We start from the raw sequence: 21,483 nt of genomic DNA, 5'->3' as shown, positions 1-21,483 counted from the left end.
TCTGGCTGCAAGGGAGACTGGAAGATAGTGTGTAACTGAACAGCCATATGCCAGGCTAACAGAAAGGGAAGAAGGGGTGACAGATGTTAGTGGACAACTAGAATTCTCTGTCACAGAGAGAGGAATGGCTTGTGGAAGAGCACAGTCAAGGGCAAGATACCCAAGACAGAACAATACATGTGGGAAGAGATGCACTAAGCTCTGATTTAAGTCCCTTATCAATAGGGCTTCATGTAAGTGAAAGGTCCGCCTGGAAAGCCTAAAGTTCTCTCTCCTGCCTGAATACTCTGTGGTGTTCTTTCATCCGTTACCTAATTAAACCTTATAGTAAGCCTCCAAATCCAAGTCATCATCCTAGCCAAACAAAGACATTTTATTTTAGAGAAGAGGACAATAAGGTCAGGTGATTTAGCCAAGGTTCCAGAGCGATAATGACAAAGCCAAGATAGTTACCGAAGTCCACTGGATTTCACCATTGCTGGTATCTCCAGGAGGTAACACTGCATCTTGGCAAAGCTATCAGGAAAGTAGAAGAGGCTATGGGACAATGATTCCAACACTAGAAGCACTGAAGGAGGTGAATGAGGCCTAGGAGGCAAGGATAGGCTTGGCACAAGTTAGCAGGTGAATCTTAGAAGCAGCATCTGATTAAACTCACCTCTTTTTGGGGGGGAGGGGAGGGGTCATGGGGCTTGAACTCTGGACCTGGGTGCTGTCCCTGAGCTCTTCAGCTCAAGGCTGGCGCTCTACCACTTGAGCCACAGGCGCCACTTCTGGTTTTCTGGTGGTTAATTGGAGATAAGAGTCTCACTGACTTTCCTGCCCAGGCTGGCTTTGAACAGGAATCCTCAGATCTCAGCTTCCTGAGTAGCTAGGATTACAGGCATGAGCCACTGGCATCCAGCCAACTCACCACTTTTGAATGTGAGAGAGTGGAAGTTCAGAGTCTCTTCTGGGACTAAATCATCCCTAGCAGGCGAATCTTAGAATTGTGAGGAATGGGATGGGAATGTGGCTTAGTGGTACAGTGCTTGCCTAGCATGCATGAAGCCTTGGGTTTGATTCCACAGCACCACATAAACAGAAAAAGCTGGAAGTGGTCCTGTGGCTCAAGGGGTAGAGTGCCAACCTTGGGCAAAAAATGCTCAAGGACAGTTCCCAGGCCCTGAGTTCAAGCCCCAGGATTGGCCAAAAAAAAAAAAAAAAGAATTGTGAAGAATATTGCCAGATGCTCAGATATGAAGAGGACCTTGACCTCAGTGTGATCAATCCAGGCATCTTGTCCAACCCCACCCAGAACACGACCTCTTCCTCAGTATCCCTTAAGGTTGCCAGTCATTGCCAACTCAAGCTCAGTGCTGGGGCAGAGAAATCTTACCACCTCTCCAGCCAGGGTCTCTGGAAGATCATTCTGGACAGCCTATTGGTTTGTTGTTGTTGGTTCATATATATATTTGCTTGCTTGTTTTTTTAAGCTTTCAAATTAATTTATTAAGATTCATTGTTGCAAAAATATGATGTGCAACAAATCAGGACACAAGTCATTGTATTCCTAACAAGCCAGGAAAAGAAAATATTACACCTCTTTAGTAAATCATGACCAACCCAACTATTTCTTACAGAGACCAAATGACCATTTTGTACACATACATCAGGATTGAATGTCTAACTGTGAAATGACAATACTATCATCTTAATAAAAGGTCACAGTAATTTTGTCCAGATGACAGCATGTGAACTTGTAATGAAAATGTTTTTGAAATATAAATATACATAAAAGAGCATCAGTATCTGAAGAAATTCTCAGTTGTGTTCTATGTGAAGGGTCCCAAGGGATATGCAAGTCAGTGGCCCTGAACACCACCAAATATTACCTAGGTTTATGCAAATAAACTGTTAAGCATACATTGTTAACTAATTCTTAAGAGGATACTTAACATTTAGAAAGGTTTGCTTGCTTGTTTTTGAGACAGACTCTCACTATATAGTCTAGACTGGCCTCAAAGTCACAATCCTCCTTAGCTCAGCATCCCAAGTACTGGAATGAAAGGCATGTATTGGCCCCCTTTCAGCCTCTGAAGCTCTTCTGATAGATCCACAGAGGTGAGGAGGTTGGATGGGGCTCAGTTCCCTGCTCAGGCACTGAGTCCATCAATCCATGGTCTGTAGATAACCAGAGTCCCATACACCCGTGGTTAAAGCAGTATGAATCCCTGCACAGAGCATTTCCCTCTGTGGAGGGACCCAGAACCACCCATGAGATGGAGAGATGGAGACCCCTGATGGCTGATAGCTGACAGCATTTCTTACTTCCATGAGTATCAAACATGTTCATTACCTTTCCCAGAGCCTCACAGCCACAACCTTGAAGAAAACCCACTCTGAAAATTTGCACCAGATTTGGCCTATGAATAATTCAGCACAGCTCCTGACTCAGGGGAAGTATTCAGTTACTGATGCTTCTGAGCCTAGAGAAACAGTAGATAGATAGCAAGCCACTGCAGGGCTAAAGCTGCTCCAAAGGGAGGGAATGGATGGGAGGAGGGGGGAGGCAAATAAGGGTGGGAAGACAGAGAATCAATTTCCTCCTCCCATCTGTCTTAGAAGCTCCCAAGGACTTTATCTCCCCTACAGAACATGGTCAGAGGAAAGAGTGGACATCAGGTTGTGGGAGCTGCTTGGAATAACAGGCCACCTCACCCCCAGGAACGTAATGATGGCATATGGATTGAGTGTAGAGCCCTTCCATCAAGGAATCATGAACTGAAATAGGACCCTAGTCCACGGTGCAAAGATACTCCCAGAATGCCCTGGTACACGACCATCCTCCCATTTTGGCGCAACAACATTTCAGGACTAGAAGAGGTTAAAAGAGAGAGATGAGTGCTTGGGTTGAAAGTTCTGCCTTTCCTGGCAGTAGAAGCATGAGAAGGCCAACTGGCATGGTATAAACGAGGTGGAAACCAAATAATCCAAGCTGTCAGTGATCCTGAATTGTCCCATCTGGTCCCATAACAGGTCAGGAAAAGGAAAACTGTTTATTATTGAAGCTTTTTTGTCCTGGTGAACCAGATCTGCTCCTTTCCACCACCACCCCTTTTTGTGCCAGTACTGGGGCTTGAATGATCTCATGCCCTTGTTTGGCTTTTTCATTCCAAGGTGGTGCTCTGTCACTTGAACCACATCTCTACTTGTGGCTTGTTGCTGGTTACTTGGACTTTCCAGACCAGGCTGGTTTCAATTAGTGATTCTCAATTCTCAGCCTCCTGAATAGCTAGGTTTACAGGAGTGAGTCACTGGCACTGTAGGCCTACCTAAATAACCTATTTTTTCTTTTCTGCTAAATTCCAAACCCACTTAACACTCTCATTGTGAAGAAGAGAGAGACCAAGGAGAGGCATGCCAAGAAAAGATGAGCAAGAATTTCTGCTCAAGATTCAAACAGAGCAGCTCCAGGGCACCTACCTCATGTCCATGTCAATCACAGAGGAGGGGAGAGCCCCTGCTTCCCCTCCATGAAGGCCCAGCATATTACATCCTTCACCAGTCATTTGGACAACTCACGCCTGGTATCACTCCATTCCTTAGGGATGGGAGTGGGGTTGGGCAAGACGAAAGTGAGTGGGACATCTTGGTTTTCTTGGGGTGAGCACTGGACTCTTGTTTCCTCATCTTTAACACGGGGAATAACAATCCAGGCACTGGTGGCTCACCCTAGCTACTCCATATGCTGAGATCTGAGGATCTTGGTTCAAAGCCAGCTCGGGCAGACAAATCCAAGGGGCTCTTCTTTCCAATTAGACAGTAAAAAGCTGAAACTGGAGGCATGGCTCAAGTGGCAAAATACCAGCTGTGAGAAAAAACTGAATGGGAGTTCAAGGCTCTGAGTTTCAGCCCCAGTACTGGCACACACATGCCCATACCTGTGATGATTGTAAAAAAATAGCCTTGCTATCTGAAGCATGCCTAGGTGCTAGGGAAGGCTAGGGAGGGAGGGGGCAATTCAGGTTAAGGGATGTTGTTAATAGCAAGGACCCTCAAGGAAGTAGGTCTTGGGGAATCACGCTGTATGGAACACAGTCCTCGCCTACAGGCTGCTTAAACGCAGAACACACTCCTACAACAGCCTGAAAGACAATACAGATGGTGGACAATCTGGTGCTGGCTCCCCATTGCAAACAGTATGTGCAGTTATATGAGGTTTTAGGAGTTTCTTAGCCCCTGCCAAGTAGGTGCCTGACACCTTCCACACTTTGGTGGGGTCACCATGACTCCCAACCTAGCCTTTCACTCTGAGGCTCCCCAAATCCTGTGTGCTGTGAACCACCCATCTGCCCTGGGAAAAGGCTTGTGCCAGCCAGCCCCTCACCCTGAATGCCAGTGGCATCTTTGACCAGGAAGGGTACCTTTTTTGTTTTTCTACACAGAGCACACATCCCCATGTGACAGCATAAATCCACCCAATGGGTATTGTAAGACACCAGAAGGTTCCAAGGAATGGCCTCTAGCTATCTCATCCAGTCACTTCACTCTGGGTATCATACTTTCCTGCCCGTCCTTTGCCTCTTTTTTTTTTTTTCTGTCCTTTCTTTTTCCTGTGAAGAAAACACACGGCGAAGTAGGTGGTAAATCCCTGGTGTTGCCACTCTGATACCATCCTCCTCCCATCTCACCCAGCTTCCAGCTCCCTAGCATCCTCCCAGAGGTTGGCCCAACTCCAGTCACTATGCACAGAACCAAGGCTGTTCTTCAGGGGGAGCACCATCCCCCCACTTGGGGATTCGCGGCAAACCATCTCTTAGGTCCTCACTCTCAACTTTTATAGTGGGGGAGGGTGGGGCTGGGAATCAAACCCAGGCTCCCATGCAAGCTAAACAAGCCTCTACCACAGAGCCACACCCCAGCCCTGAAGACTATTCAGCTCACATCCACCCACAAAGAGCTATCAAGCTTTATCGCCTGTGGTTTGAATGTCAAAAAACACAACATAGTATAAATAATAATCATTATTATTACAGTTATAATAATTATTATTGCAAATTATGTTAGCATAGTGGAAGACGTTTCAAACTGCAATTTAGGGGACCCACATGCTGGTACCCATCCCTTCCTCCCTCCTGGAAAACTGTTTCTTTCCATTCCTACCTTCTCCAGCATTAGGGGTGGATGACTCTGTGCTGATACTGCCCAGCCTGTCTTTGAGTGGAGGGGGCAGAAATTCAGAAGCGATCATTTCCACAAAAGTTAATATTTTCCCCCATTTTAGAACTCTAAAGGAGATCTGGGTTGAGGTGTGTGTGGCGCCCACTGTAGGCGTTCAGCTACAGCAGGAAAAGTGAGTTTGGAGGGCCACTGGACCTGGCCGGGAAGCCCCAGGAACATTGAGCAGGTGTGAAAGGCGCCCCCTGGAAGAAGCAAAAGATCCAGGAGGAGAACCAGGACTTGGCCAGGCCTCCCTTGTGGTCCACACAAAGCTCACCTTTCCCCCAAAGGATCCCCCAGAGGATTACCACTGCCTTTTGCCTCACTCACCAGGCTGTGACAGCCTGGAATAGTGTAACTAATGGTGTCCCTCTCCAGAGTGTCCCTGGAGCTTTCTCGTTATTAATTATCCCATGAGCCCCCAAGGCTTTAGCTAGCTGTGAAGGAGAAAACGAACATTGAAAAAGAACTGCACAGGATGGGAAGGAGTGAGCTCATCACTGGGAGCTCAGCAAGTTCCTGGGTGACTGGGATGGAGAAGGTACCAACTAGCCAGCAGGGAGATGACATCCTGGGTACCAGTACCAGTGGTAGCAAGTACTCGATATGGTACCAGGTGATCCTTTGAAGCGAAAGGCAGGTGAGTCACATCAGCCCCAGGCAATGGCTGTCATTTCTCTCAGAGGAAAAGACCCTGCATGACTTAGCCCTACTGAAATGAGTTTTTGACCCCATGCCCCAAACTCCAAGAGTTCCACAGGCAACTTCCAGCCCCTCACCTCTGTAAGCCAAATAAAGAGACCTGGTAACAGACAGGGAAAGGAGACTGGGAATGTGGCAGCTACAGGAAGAAGTTAAGTACTTCAAGGCATCTTCAACTGTCTGTCAGATACAGACATTAGCCATAGGGTAAATTAAATGAGGGAGAATTGCAGGCAGGGCATGAGAAGGTATGCAGAGTTAAAATAGTCCAAGTCACACGTATATTCAGGGGTGGTCAGTGGTGACCAGAAGTGGCCTCCACAGTAGTCTAGCAGTCCTTCATCTCAGGATTGCTCAGGTAAAGGCCTTCTTACAATAAAAGTCACTGATTTCTGGCAGGTGTCTGGCCTCTTATCCTCTCCTTCCTGGCTTCCAAGATGGCTGCCAATGACTACAGGAGAGAATGGCGGAGGGCAATGAACATAGGTACAAACATGGAAGAGGCAGGGCTTGCCCAGCTTTTTTTCTGCTCCCAGTGAATTCATAGGCCCAAGTAAGAAGTCTCTGTTTCTCTGCAAAATGTAGTTTAAGTACCTTTTACACACCACTTTTTTTTGCCAGTCCTGGGGCTTGAACTCAGGGCCTGAGCACTGTCCCTGGCTTCTTTTTGCTTAAGGCTAGCACTCTGTCACTTGAGCCACAGTGCTACTTCCGGCTTTTTCTATATACGTGGTGCCAAGGAATCGAACCCAGGGCTTCATGTATACGAGACGAGCACTTTATCACTAGGCCATATTCCCAGCCCCTACACTACCACTTTTGAAACCTTATTCTCCTGCTACTGTGCCCCTAGTGCAGCCCACTCCAGCCACATTGGCTTCCTTGCCATTCCACCAACAGACAGCCTTGTCTAGAATGTTGTCCCCCTTGTCTAGAAAGTTCTCCTTTCTATGCTCAGATCTTCTGACATTTCTGATGGACTGAATCCCCCTCCTCCCATTCACAGGTTGGAGCCCTAATGTCCAGTTTGATACTCTTTGGAGTCTTCAAGGAGGTAATGAAGGTGAATTGAGGTCATGGAGTAGGGTCCTAACTCGATCTAGCATCCTTAGAAGAAGAGCTGCCAAAGTCCTGCCTTGCCTCTGTAAGCATGCAGAAGTTGTGTAGGAATTGGGGAGATGACAGCTACCTACAAGCCAAGGGCCTCACAATGAAACCTGCCTTGCCAACACCTTGATCTTGGACTCTAGCCTCCAGCACTGCAGGAAGCAAGTTTCCATTGCTCACGTCGCCTAGCCTGTGAGGTTCTATGGCAGTTCTGGCAAACTGACACAAAGTAGAGGGTCCAAAGAAGGCAGAAGGTCAAGACTGCCCCCCTCGCTTATTTCTGTTGGGGATCTGGAGCCCCTGAAGTGGAGGAGCAAGCCAAGAAGGGCTACTTGTTAAAAAGATCTCCTGAGGAGCTGCTGGAGGAAGGAGACCACAGGGGGAGGCTATTCCATCAGCCTTACACATCCCACAGTGTGCTTTTCATTTTATGCATTCTGTGAGAAAGATTAGACTCGGGAAGCATTTCTTTGTTAACCCCTAAGAGCCAGGCACAGGCAGATTGAGCAAGGGTCCCGGCCTGAAGCTTTGGGGAAGGAAAGCCAGACTCCCTCTGCTAACCTCCCCCTACTTAGGCTCACACGGACCCAAATAGCTGGGCTTTGTCTTTGTTTGGCTCTTAGCAAGAAAAGGCCTTGTTTGCAGGCAGACATCCTTCAAAACACTCCCAACCTCCATCTTTTTCTTGAGACCTTCCCAGCCGGCTGTTGCCATGACAACCATTGCTGACCCAACCTTCAGGAAGCAGCAGCCAGCCAGAGCCCAGAAAAGCTGCATGTGGTCTTGCTGCTGCTAGTCATTACTCAGTCTATGATGCAACTCTTTCTCTCTCTCACATGCATACACACACACACACACACACACACACACACACACACCTCTGCATATATTTGCACATTGTTTTGTTCCCCCTCACATTTCCCCACCCTCATCCCCACCTCCTTGCTGGTGGATTTCCTGGGCAATTATAGCAGCCTATTCTTCCCCACCCACAAGGGTGATGCAACCAAGTAAGTGGTAGGCATAGGACCTGAGCGGCAGAGCCAGGTCAGACCCAGGGATAAATTCTAGAGACCTCAGGAAGGAAGCCCCCTTCCCCTGTATTTGTCCTCATCTAGAGAGAACAAGGTCATTACTCGAAGAAGCAAAGGCAAGCCGAGAGCATTCCTGTGACAGTGAGTCTCCAGTTCTAAGCCCCTGGCTCCATGATAGTATGTAGGGTCTGGTTCTTTGCCAGCTTTGGGAGCCATGGTGCTCCACCACCATAGTAAACAGTGTCCTCTTCCTAAGCCAGTTCTTCCTGTCTGGTCCCATCTGAAAGAATCGCTTCCCCTCTGTGTGCCTTAACCTGGCACAGCTCCAGAGCTAGGGGAAAGCGACTTGGTTCTAACTCTCTCCACTCCAGGAGCTGTTAGAGGAGGAAGAGGAGACAGTGGAAGGCTTACTGTCAGGACTGACTCACAGGATTTGGGAATTGTGGGGATACTCATCTTAAGGAGAGCTGGACTGAGGACCCGGAGACAGAGCTGTATCCCAGCACCTGGCATGTGGCTCCTCGCAGCACTGCCGGCCACTGCCAGGCTGCCAAAGAAGGATGGACTCAGCTGCCACACCAAGGAGAAGGCAGCCCCTTCCCTGTAGAATTCACTACTGATTCTTTTTTTGGCCAGTCCTGGGCCTTGGACTCAGGGCCTGAGCACTGTCCCTGGCTTCTTTTTGCTCAAGGCTAGCACTCTGCCACCTGAGCCACAGCGCCCCTTCTGGCCGTTTTCCCTATATGTGGTGCTGGGGAATTGAACCCAGAGCCTCATGTATATGAGGCAAGCACTCTTGCCACTAGGCCATATTCCCAGCCCCCTCACTACTGATTCTGTAAGAGGCAACTTGAAAGATGCTTTCTCTGGGTTCTGTGAATTAACTAAAAGTCCCTCAACTTTGTATCTGTGCCCTTGGATCTGAGCTATTCTCAGCTGTACTCCCTCTTGGACTCACCTTGTTAGCAGAAGAAAAAAAAGATTCAGATGGGCTGGGAAGATGGCCTACTGGTAGAGTGCTTACCTCGTATACATGAAGCCCTGGGTTCGATTCCTCAGGACCACATATATAGAAAAAGCCAGAAGTGGTGCTGTGGCTCAAGTGGTAGGATGCTAGCCTTGAGCAAAAAGAGGCCAGGCAGCCTTGCCTGGCCCCGCCCCGGGGAGCAGCGGGGGGCCCAGTGGCCTCCACCAGCCTCGACTTTGAGAGCGAGGAGGAGGAATTAGATGACTGGGAGGATGAATACCTCGAAGCGGATCAGCTGGGGGGCGCAGGCTACCGAGTGTCCGCCGCCCTGGAAGAGGCCAACAAGATGTTCCTGAGAACCTCCCGGGCCCAGGAGGCCGTCCTGGATGGGGGGTTCCAGATGCATTATGAGAAGACCCCCTTCAACCAGTTAGTCTTCATGGAGGAGCTCTTCTCACTCATGGTTGTCAACCGAAGAACTCAGTTGCGATGAGATTATAGATAGAGAGTAAATCAGAGGCTGGTGGCAAAATAAAATAAAATAAAAAGGGGAGGGAAAACTACTTAAGGACAGATTCCAACATTCCACTATTATTTGGGTTTCCTTCCAAATAGTTCTGTGCCAGTGAAAAATTTGATCTTCAGAAAAAAGCAAAAGACAGTTGGGTTGTTTTTGTTTGTTTGTTTCCCTGAAGAGAAGACAATAGGACAGTTGTGGAAAAGGAAAAGAAATATGAAAGAAAGGAAGGAAGGGGAAAAACAAGAGCTTAGGACTGTGGAAGTCTGTTTTCAAGAATGTCCTGGAACACTTGTGGCTTTGACTTTTGTTATTGATCGAGGTGGATTTTTTGTTTGTTTGTTTGTTTTGCATTGGGGAAGACAACTTTTAGACACAGTCCTAATTTATTTTTATTTATTTATTTTATGTTTTGCCATCCCTGGACAGTGCTCAGGCCCTGAGTTCAAGCCCCAGGACTGGCAAAAAAGATTCAGATAACCATCATTTATGGCAGAAAACTATCCCTCAAATGCCTTCTTATCATCATCATCTTAAAGAAAATATCCCTAAACTCAGGAGATCACCTTGTTCCTGTTGTGTTCCAGTAAAAAAATAACTTCTCCAGAACTCCAAGGCAAAAGCTGAGATAATGGCCCACCAGACCTTGCACCTGTGTCCTGACTGTTTTAACTATGCATACCTTTCTCACTCCCTGCCCCCAAGTCTCCCTATTTAAGCCAGTATCTTTCCCTCTGAAGGCTAAAGATGTACTGAAATGCTGCCTTCCCAAGGCTGTCATGTAGTAAATCTCCCTTCTCTGCCCTTCATCTTGTCTTTTTGTTTGGCATATGGGAGCAAAAGGCTGGTCCTAATTTGTGACTCCTACACTTTGAGCCTGGGGTCTAAAAACCTGGTTTTATTTGGGCTCCGTTCCTCAGCATTGACCTAGCTTTCCTCTGAATGCTGGATGGATGGAGCTCAAAACATCCAGAGGGAACAAGAACGGCTTTCAAACCAGTGGCTTAAACATGTCAAGCCCTAAGGATGTGAGGCCGAGCGAGGCCTGCCATCATCCTTTCACGTGGCCCCCCCTCCCTGGTGTTCTCAAACCGGCTGCAGGCTGAAACGCCTGGGATCCAGTTGGTCTCTGTGTGCTTAGACAGACCCCTGATGGTGAAGGGCAGAGAAAGGTTATTTCATGGCCCCAGGATACACTGCAGGAAGAGGCCAAGTAAGTGCTTCCGCCCATCTTCAGCCATCTTCTGGGTACAAACATGAACTTTCAGGTTGAATGAACAAAGAATTAGGATAAGGGGGTGAATGATAGGCATAATTAATAAGCAGCCCCAGTCCTGGGTGTGTTCATCAGTCAGCCACAGCAGCAGATAGTTTGTCAGCCTGTGGTCTCAGTATTGTCAGGTGGGGGGCCTGGCTGACGATTAGCTGGTTCTCTTGGATCTGGATTTGAGAGGAATCATCTGATTCCGATGGCCACTGCTCCAAGGGGCAGTCAGCACCATCACTTAGGGCATTGTCTTCAAGGGCCAGTTAGAAAGTCTGTCCTGCAAGAGTCAATTATGAGGGAACAGTCCCTTGTCATAAAAATGTTATCAGTCTTATCTTTCTTGGAACTCGAGATGATTGCAAAGTCCCTGCAGAGAGAGAATGGCTTACAGCAGCGATACTTAGAAAAGGGAGGCAGGAATTCCAGGTTTCTCTTCGGCTCATTCTTGGGCCTGAGTAAGGAAATAGTGCTTTTCAGCAAAAGCAGATTTTTTTTAAATAAACAAAGTTTCATTGAAAGAGAAAGGAAAGCCATGAAAGTAGGGGACTCCCAAAAAAGGAGTCCCCAAAAGCAATTTAAGCACCTGACCAAATGAAGCCTGAGAGATACTATCTAGGAATTGGTGCCATTTTTCTACCTATTAAAGAATAAAAAGGCAAGAATATATATAAAGCAGACAGAGCAAGTTGACTTGAAACTAAAAGCTACAGAAGTAGAGACTCTTTGAGAGGGTCCCCAAAGAGACATCTTGTGGCGTCCTGTCATGATTTTTATAGTATGGGCCCCTCCTCTTTGGGGCTTTGCACTGAGGGCTTGATGATTTGCACAGGAGCTTCCCTGGCTCTTTTCATTGATTGAGCAGATACCCACAGCGTTATGGGAAGAATGTTTGAGCCAGAGCTCACAGAATTATGGGGTAAAAAAAGAAGCATTTGAGCAGGAGCCCAAGGCACTATGGAAACAAAAAGTGTCATGATGGGCTACATGTTATCTGTTATGGCACATCTGCTATTTTTTATCCTAATTTATCTCAAGGAGGAGGCCTAACCCTTCCTCAGGAGGATTCTCCAAGGTTCCACCTACTTAAGTTTTCTCAAAAAACCTGTGAGGAGCCGGGTGCCCATGGCTCATACCTGTAGTCCTAGCTCCTCAGGAGGCTGAAATCTGAGAATCGTAGTTACTCAAAGCCAGCCCAAGCAGAAAAGTCTCCATGAAACTCTTATCTCCAATTAATCACTCAAAGAAAATCCCAGAAGTGGCACTGTGGCTCAAAGTGGTAGAGCGCTAGCCTTGAGCAAAAGGAGCTCAGGGCCAGTGCCCAGGCCCCATAGTTCAAGCCCCATGTTGAGCAACAACGACAACCATCACCACCTATGAGGTGGTAGGGCACTAGAGCCCCATCTACACTTGATAAATATACTCATAAATGAGGAGTCCAGTGCTCAGAAATGTTAAATAATTTGCCTGAGCCACAGAACCATTCCTAACTGTTGGAGCTAGATTCATTCACAGAGCTTCTGTCCCATTGCTGTGTTCTACACGTGGGGATGGGGAGGGGAGGGGGGAACAGTTTAGTGTTGCTGGTCCCTGTTACACTGAGCAAGTGACCCAGGCTCTTGCAGAGTGCGTGAGGCAGCTGTGCTGAGTGATGAGGCTTCTGGCCACTCCTGAAAAAGCTCTTTTGCACAAAGATATCTCAAGTACAGATCCGTGGCTTAGGATAAGCGCCATAGACTCCATTAACCACACAGGCTAGTTTTCTGAGTCATGAGCAACTTTCTATTCAATGATGTATCATATTCAGGACATCACTGAAAAGATGACAACTATGGCAGGACAGATAGCTTGAGATTTTGTTCTTTTCTGTGCTGGTATTTGGGCTTGAACTCAGGGCCTGTGCTCACACTTGGATTTTCTGCTCAGGGCTGGCACTCTACCACTTAAGTCACACCTCCATTTCCAGCATTTTTCTGGTTAACAGCAGTTAGTCTCATGGATTTGTGTGCTCAGGCTGGCTTTGAATCACAATCCTCAGATCTCAGCCTTCTGAGTAGCTAGGATTACAGGCATGAGCCACCAGCACCCACTAGGATTTTGTTTTTTCATAGGGGAGGCTCTGGTTGCTAGATGCCCACACACTCCACAGCTTGCTTACAGTATGCACCACAGATCCCATTCACAGTCTCCAGCATTCCCTTATTCTGGATGGTTGGCTGGACTACATTTCCCATACTCCTTTGCATGTAGATATGGACAGGCTTCAGCTGAAATGAAATGAAAACAAAGGTGCTGGTGCCACTTCTAGTCACAAAGGAAAAGAAGAAATCTTTAGGGCCAACTGGAGACTATAAATCCAGGGCAACCTTGGAGGTCTGGGGTTGATCGTGGAAAAGCAACATTCACATAGGTCCCTGAATGAGACCTAAAGAACTGCAGAATCAGCCTGTACAACCAACCAGGTGCTGTCTCACTTGCTGTAATCCTGGAGCGTTAATCCCAGCTCCAAGACAGTGTTTGTATGAAATCTATATCACCCGGCTTGAGGCACACACACCATTATTTTATGAACCACTAAGAAAAATACTACCAATTAAGCTACATCACTATGCTTTCACTTAGAACTTTCATTTCACATTTATTGAAAAGAGCTTTTATAGATTTGGTGAGTCATAGTTTTTTTTAATCATACATCTCCCATGCATAGGGCTGGGAATATGGCCTAGTGGCAAGAGAGCTTGCCTCATATACATGAAGCCCTGGGTTCGATTCTCCAGCACCACATATATAGAAAACGGCCAGAAGAGGCGCTGTGGCTCAAGTGGCAGAGTGCTAGCCTTGAGCAAAAGGAAGCCAGGAACAGTGCTCAGGCCCTGAGTCCAAGCCCCAGGACTGGCAAAAAACAAAAACAAAAACAAAAAACAAAACATCTCCCATGCATAATGAAACAGGAAATATAAATAAAAATGTTGGCTAAGATATTTCTTGTCACTGACTTCTCTCTTTGACTCAGACTTGACCATCTTTTTCTTCTCACACTGTCATCCTCTGTGGCATCCGGAATGTTGGCAATGGAGCATTTCTCAGGGGAATCCATAAAAGAGCCGAGTGTCCTATGTGCTGGGCTCTTAAGACAGGGCCCATAGTTTCATGGCATTAGCTTACTTTGGAATCCTATATGAATGCTGCCAAACCTGTCTGATCCACCTCCTCCTCCACAACCATTTGATTCTTTTGGATTCAGAGAGAGCATGCTTCTTAGTTGTATGGGAATTTCCCCCAAACTATTGGTATATATTCTACAATTTTTTTTGTGTGTGCATGTATATGTACACACACGCCAGTACTCAGGATCTGGCCACTGTCCCTGAGCTTTTTCATTCAACGCTAGCACTCTACCACTTGAGCTAGGGCTCTATTTCTGTCTTTTGGTGGTTAATCATATGTCTCACAGACTTTCCTACTCAGGCTGGATTTGAACAATGATCCTCAGATCTCAGCCTCTTGAGTAGCTAGAGTTACAGATGTGAGCCACTGGCACTCAGTTTATTCTGTACATTTTGATGCTGGATTTTTGTGTGTGTGTTTGCATAGGTGATCACAAACTCATCAAGACAGCAAGCAGCTGAGAGCAAACACAAGATGCCATCAATTTGTGATACATTGCAATTTCAGAGATTTTTGAGTTGCAAAAGGTGTCCAATTTTAAAAAATATGCTTATAGAGTCTCAATAAATACATGTTAAAGGAAAGAACAGATGAATTCCAGTTCACAGTTTATGATTGAAAAAAATGTTCTATTTCAAAGAAAAGTCCTTTGATTTGGAGGAATTGAGATTAGGCTGATGCCAACAGCCTAAAACCCAATCAAAAGGCAAAAAAAAAAAAATCAACTCAGGAAAGGCAAATTAGCTCATATAAACCAAAAGTCCCAAAATATGGTAGATTCAGCATTACTAATTCAGTGACTCAGCAATCAAGGAAAGAGTAAGGCCGGTTGCTATCTCTCTGCTTGGCCATCCTAGTCATGCTGGCTTGGTCCTCAGGGCAGCTGCCCTCACAGTCCCAAGCTGATTGCCTTCATTGCAGTGTCACATCCAAACATGGGAAACCCTGTGGAGATACAGGGATTGGATCTTCTCTATGAGTTTGTAAGTGAGAAAACCTGCTCTCCAGCAGACTTCTTGTCTGCTTGGCAGCCTGGGTCCCCATACTTCCCACAAAAGCAATCTGTGGCAGAGAAGTATAATTGCCCTGACTAAACCAGGTGCTGGTGGCTCACACCTGAGGACCAGGGTTCAAAGCCAGCCCGAGCAGGAAAAATCTGTGAGACTTATCTCCAATTGACCATCAGAAAACTGGAAAAGGTGCTGGCTCACCCTGGTAGTGTCTTAGCCTCTGAGCAAAAGAGCTCAGAGATAGCACCCAGGTCCTGAGTTCAAGCCCCAGGACTGACAATAAATAAAGAATCAAATTTGCCCTGGCTGGATTAGATCAATTAGGATTTATTCTTGAACACACAGTCTTGAATAGAGTCCCTCCTCCCCTTCTTTTAGGGAAGGATGCTAAAAGTAAACTAAGGAAGAAGTGAATAGATGACAGGCAGGGTCAGATGTCTGGTTGTGCTGTAAGGTTGTTTTCAGCCTCACTGCCCATATCCATGTATTGTGCTGGCAGAGAAAGTATCACTATACATTTTCAAGGCCTTGTACTCTTGCTCTGCTTTTTTGAACACAGCTTGGGCTCTACCACTTAAGTCATGTCTCCAGTTGATGTTTTTGCTGGTTGAAGATGAGTCTCTCAGACTTTTCGACTCTGGCTAGCTTTGAATGGAGATCTTTAGATCTCAACCTCCAGAGTAGCTAGTATTACAGGCATGAACTACTAGTTCAATGTTTTGTTCTAGGTTCTTGATTGCAGGCATCATTGATGAGATGTGTTGTATTTCCATACTTAAACAATTTTGTGGCAGGTACTAGTGTTGGCTGACTAAACACCCTAAGCTGCCCTCTTACTTGTTACCAAAACCCCAAAGACTATAACTCCCCACAGTCATGGTTCCCAGCTGCCTTTGCAACCAGAAGTAACTATGCAACTCAGCTCTGTCAATAAGACACAAGCAAATGCCTTCTGGGAATTTGGGGAAAGCTATTTTGAAAAATAGCTCAGAGGTACTCTGTCTTTTATCTCTTTGTCTTTCTCTTTCTTACCATCTTCCTGTCTTAAATGCAGCTGTGATACGTTGTTGTGGCTTGAACTCTCTGCTTTTGGCAGCTGAATGCAATTCGAAGTTTTTTTTGTTTTTTGTTTTTTGGTTTTTTTTTTTGCCAGTCCTGGGGCTTGAATTCAGGGCATGGGCACTGTCGCTGAGCTTCATTTGCTCAAGACTAGCACTCTACTACTTGAGCCACAGTGCTACTTTCAGCTGTTTCTGTTTATGTGGTACAAAAGAATTGAACCCAGGGCTTCATGCGTGCTAGGCAAGCACTCTACCACTAAGCCACATTCCCAGACTCACAGGTATTCCTGGTCATTTTAAGTATACAAGCTAACTTCTGTCAGCTGGCCAAGCCATCTTTGGTCCTACCTCTTGTAACAGGGCTACTGTGGTGGTGCATGGCTGCAATCCCAGCATGCAGGAGGCAGAGGCAGAAGAGTCACAAATATGAGCTCATCCTGGGCTTACATAGTGAGATTCTGACTTAAAAAGTACAGTATGTCAGCTGGGTGTTGGCTCATGCCTGTAGTCCTAGCTACACAGGGGGCTGAGATCTGAAGATATCAATTTGAAGCCAGTCCAGGCAGGAATGTCCGTGAGACACTTATTAACCACAGAAAACTAGAAGTGGCACTGTGGCTCAAAGTGGTAGAGTGCTAACCTTGAGCAGAAAAAGCTCAGGGACAGTGCGCAGGCCCTGAGTTCAAGCCCCAGGACTGGAAAAACAAAAAAGTACAGTATATCATCTACATCATTTTTGATCTGTGGTTTCTTTGCAGGAACTATTTAGTACCATGTACCACTTGAGCCATAGCTCCACTTTTGGCCTTTTCTATATATATGATACTGAGGAACTGAACCCAGGGCTCCATGCATGCTAGGCATGCACTCTACCACTAAGCCACATTCCCAGCCCTTCTTCTTTCCTTAAAAAATAAAGCCAGACACAGGTAGCTCACACCTGTCATCCCAGCTACTCAGGAGGCTGAGATCTGAGAATCATGGTTCAAACTCAACTCAGGTAGCAAAGTCCATAAGACTCTTATCTCCAATTAATCACCAGAAAACTGGAAGTGGTGCCATGACTCAAAATAGTAGCGAGCTAGCATTGAGCAAAAAGCTCAAGGACAGCACCCCAGCCCTGAGTTCAAGCCCTAGGACTAACAAAAACAAACAAAAAACACCTTCTATTTCTTAGAATTCATTTTGATAAATATTAATTTTATATGATCAGAGTGCCTCTTCCTTTCAAGGTTGCTTCTGTTCCATAGGATACTGGACAAGGGATGGAAGGACAAAGGAAGGAGAAAGTCAAGAAAGCACTAGCCTGGAAGTGCTCAGGGGCAGGAAGAAAAGATCCTTGACTTTTGCAGTGTCCTCAGGAAAAGAAACCCTGGCCCTGAGAATCTGCTGTGTTGGACCTATCAGTTTTGTGGAGAAAAAAAAAAGAAATCTCAGGAGACTGTCAGCTACTAACTAGCTGAATCAACACCTTAAGAAATAGTGCTTTTAACAGATCTAAGTGAAGTTTCTTGGGCCCCTACATTTAAGAGGGCTCAAAATATTCACTGAAGAAATGGAGAAAATGCACTTAAAATTTTTACATTTTTAAAAAAGAACAGTGGCTTTGAGCTCACATACCTGAACTTCTGTTTTTGAGCTATGTAACCTTGAGCAAGTCTCTGATCTTCTGTGAAATTCCTACACCCCCACACTCACCCCCAATCAAGCAAAAGAGTATCTGGAGGACACAAAAGAGAAATCAGTATGAAAATGCCTGGTATAAAACAGGCTGTTAATATATGGAGCAGAGTCTTTTGTTTTGGATCTTAAAGAAGAGAACAACTAGGAGGCTCTGCAGCCAATCATGCAGACATTCTGCTTCACAAAGCCCTCCCTGTTCTTTCTCCTGGAGCTTCTGCTCACCTCCCTATGGACATTTGTTGGCCAGTCGGAGCACGCTGCCATCTGCTGGAAGAAGAAAGAAGTAAACATCAAAATATCCTTTCACAAGGGGGGGGGGGGGGGAGAGCGAGGCTCGACACCCCAGCTCTCCCTCAGCTGTGACTCTTGTCCTTGAAGACAGTCAGAGGCATTCCTAACCAGCTATCAATTTATCAGAATAAGATTTCAATCCACTTTCCTTTTTAGAGAACTGGTAGGGTATTATTCAGCTTTAAGAAAGAAATTCTCGGGCTGGGGATATAGCCTAGTGGCAAGAGTGCCTGCCTCGGATACACGAGGCCCTAGGTTCGATTCCCCAGCACCACATATACAGAAAACGGCCAGAAGCAGCGCTGTGGCTCAAGTGGCTGAGTGCTAGCCTTGAGCGGGAAGAAGCCAGGGACAGTGCTCAGGCCCGGAGTCCAAGGCCCAGAACTGGCCAAAAAAAAAAAAGAAAGAAATTCTCAACATGGCTTGAACCTTGCAGACATTACACTAAATGACATCTGCCAATCAGACTAATATTGTGTGGCTTTACTTCTACTAAGTAACTAAAGTTGGCAAACTCACGATATGGACACATGGTGGTAGACAAGGATGAGGGTGGGAAGTAGAGAATTATCACTTAATGGGTATAAAGTGTGAGGGTCGCCAGAAAGTTCTGGAAATGGCTTGCACACAGATGTGAATATATTTACTAGCGAACTGTACACATAGATATGATTCACTTTATGTTTTGTACATTTTACCACAAAACATCTCAGGAAAGAATTAACTCCACAGAATCATCCAAACATGGACTGAATGAAGATGGAAATAAGTATGCTACTCCATGACCTCAGAACCAGAGTGAACAGGACAAAGGATGTCTTCCCTTTAGAAGACAGCTTTCCCAATGACCATGACTGGCCCCAGTGATTTTTCCCCAGACCAAATTTTTCTTTTACTTCCCTTCCTTCCTTCCTTCCTTCCTTCCTTCCTTCCTTCCTTCCTTCCTTCCTTCCTTCCTTCCTTCCTTCCTCCTCCTTCCTTCTCTTCTCTTTCTTTCTCTCTCCTCCCTTTCTCTCTCTCTCTTTCTCTCTTTCTCTTCTTCTTATCTTTCTTCCTTCTGGTCCTGGGGATTGAACTCAGGGCCTGAGCACTGTCCCTGAGCTCTTTTTTGCTCAGGACTGGCACTCTACCACTTGAACCAACCTCTAGTTCCACATTTTTGCTGATTAATTAGAGATAAGAGTCTCACAGACATTCCTGCCCAGGCTGGCTTTGAGCCCATGATCCTCAGATCTTAGCCTCCTGAGTAGCTAGGATTCCAGTCATGAGCCACTAGTGCCAGGCCAAATTTTTCAATTTTCAAGGGCAATTTTGAGGATGGCATAACACTTTGTTCAGCTGAGCCAGAGCCCCGGCCCCCAAGAGGTGTCTGTGCTTGATCACTAGTTGGTAGAGGCAGCCAATTTCCTTTTGCTTTGGGTACTTCAAGGTCCCAGATGCCAGAATTCCAGAACATCAAGGGCTCATAGCAGACTTGTGAGACCAAAGGATTTCTCTCCTACCTAATAAAAGGAAAAAAAGAAACACAGAAAATATTTAAAATAATGACTATTCGAAAGCTATAAAGTCAACAGGCAGGGGCTGGGAATATGGCCTAGTGGTAGAATGCTTGCCTTCTATACACGAAGCCCTGAGTTCAATTCCTCCATACCACATACATAGAAAAGGCCAGAAGTGGGGCTGGGGATATGGCCTAGTGGCAAGAGTGTTTGCCTTGTATACATGAAGCCCTGGGTTCAATTCCCCGGCACCACATACACAGAAAATGGCCAGAAGTGGCGCTGTGGCTCAAGTGGCAGAGTGTTAGCCTTGAGCAAAAAGAAGCCAGGGGCAGTGCTCAGGCCCTGAGTTCAAGTCCCAGGACTGGCAAAAAAATAAAATAATAAAAAAAAAGAAAAAAGAAAAGACCAGAAGTGGCACTGTGGCTCAAGAGGTAGAGTGCTAGCCTTGAACAAAAAGAAGCCAGGGACAGAGCTCAGGACCTGAGTTCAAGCCCCAGGATTGGCAAAAAAAAAAAAAGTCAACAGGCAGGAGCCCAACCTTGCCACCAGGGCCTTCCCACTACCCCTTTGCCTCAGACAAAGAGGCAAGACCCTTTCCCTGGGGTCTCATCAGTGGAGGGAGGGTTCTTCATGAGGACCCCCAAGGCCCACCAGCCACAGCTGTGCTGGGTTACAGGGGCATGTTGAGTCTGTTCACGGAAGTAGCAGGCAGGAAGCAGGTATCTGGTTCTCCAAGACGCAAAGATCCTAGAACTCTGAGGTTGAACCTTCTGCTTTTGAGAAGCCCTTAATGACCCCAACTTGCCTGCCCAGAGGCAAAACCAGAGAGGACAGATGGTATTTAGACACACTTGGTGACAGGGGCAAAGAGAAGTCACCAGAAGGGGATTTGGTTTATTAAGATCCCCATCCCAAGCTGACACCCATAATTCTAGCTAACCAGGAGGCTGAAATTCCCAATTCAAAGCCAGCCTGGGCAGTACTGCTCCCCACCCCCACACACAATAAAGAACATCCCCCAGCACCCATCCCTCAGGCTTTCTAGGCTTGGAGTATGTTTCCTAATCTTCCCCCAGAATGCCTGTACATCAGCAGGATGGGGTGGTGAAGCTCATTTATGGGTCAGCAAAGTTGATGGTCACCAGTGAAATCCAAGTCTAGGGAACAGAAGGGGAGGGAGGATGTGCGAGGTCTGAAAACAGAACCTGGCCCTCATCCATGTTCTCTTCAAAACTTGAAAAGCTGGCTTCTCCTACTTGCTATGGATGTTGGGAGAGGATCCAAGAGGCACAAACCTTTCCCAAAGCCACTCACAGATATCGCAGACACCCTCCCTCCTGGCAAAGTTGCAGGGTTTCTGATTTGGGGGAAATCTTGTAGAAGGGGAACGAGAGCATCTGAGCAGCTTCATCCTGGCCAATTACAGAAGTCCAGGTTCCGAGGGCTGCTGGCCCCAGTGCTTTTGTTTTGTTTTGTTTTTGTTGCCAGTCCTGGATCATGGACTCAGGGCCTGAGCACTGTCCCTGGCTTCTTTTTGCTCAAGGCTAGTACTCTACCTCTTGAGCCACAGTGCCACTTCCGGCTTTTTTCTATATATGTGGTGTTGAAGAATCGAACCCAGGGTTTCATGTATACGAGACGAGCACTTTACCACTAGGCCACATTCCCAGCCTGGCCCCAGTGCTTTGTCCTGTGCATGTAATACTGTCTTCTGGTTAGATCACCTCAGGTACCTTGGGCCACTCCCAGAGAAGCCAGTATCTGTCCCACCATCCTCATTCTCTGGGACACACACACACACACACACACACACACACACACACACACACACACAAAATCTTAGGTCATGCTGAACCTGGTGAGATGGATGGATTAGAAGCAAGAAATACAACCTTCCAGAGACGAAGACAGGCATCTCCCCTTCCAATGAGCAGGAAGATGGGGAGTAGGTCAGACCCCCAGTGCTTCCCAGATC

The 21,483-nt window shown here is 46.5% G+C and overlaps 1 pseudogene; it reads left to right on the top strand.

The window, feature by feature from the left end:
• The first annotated feature begins 5,808 nt into the window (after positions 1-5,808).
• Positions 5,809-9,719, top strand: LOC125363020 (annotated as a pseudogene).
• Positions 9,720-21,483: the final 11,764 nt, after the last annotated feature.

Source organism: Perognathus longimembris, chromosome 14, assembly GCF_023159225.1.
Source record: "Perognathus longimembris pacificus isolate PPM17 chromosome 14, ASM2315922v1, whole genome shotgun sequence".
Classification (NCBI taxonomy): domain Eukaryota; kingdom Metazoa; phylum Chordata; class Mammalia; order Rodentia; family Heteromyidae; genus Perognathus; species Perognathus longimembris.
The sequence above is the reverse complement of the archived record's forward strand: the minus strand, read 5'-3'. Positions and strand labels throughout refer to the sequence as shown.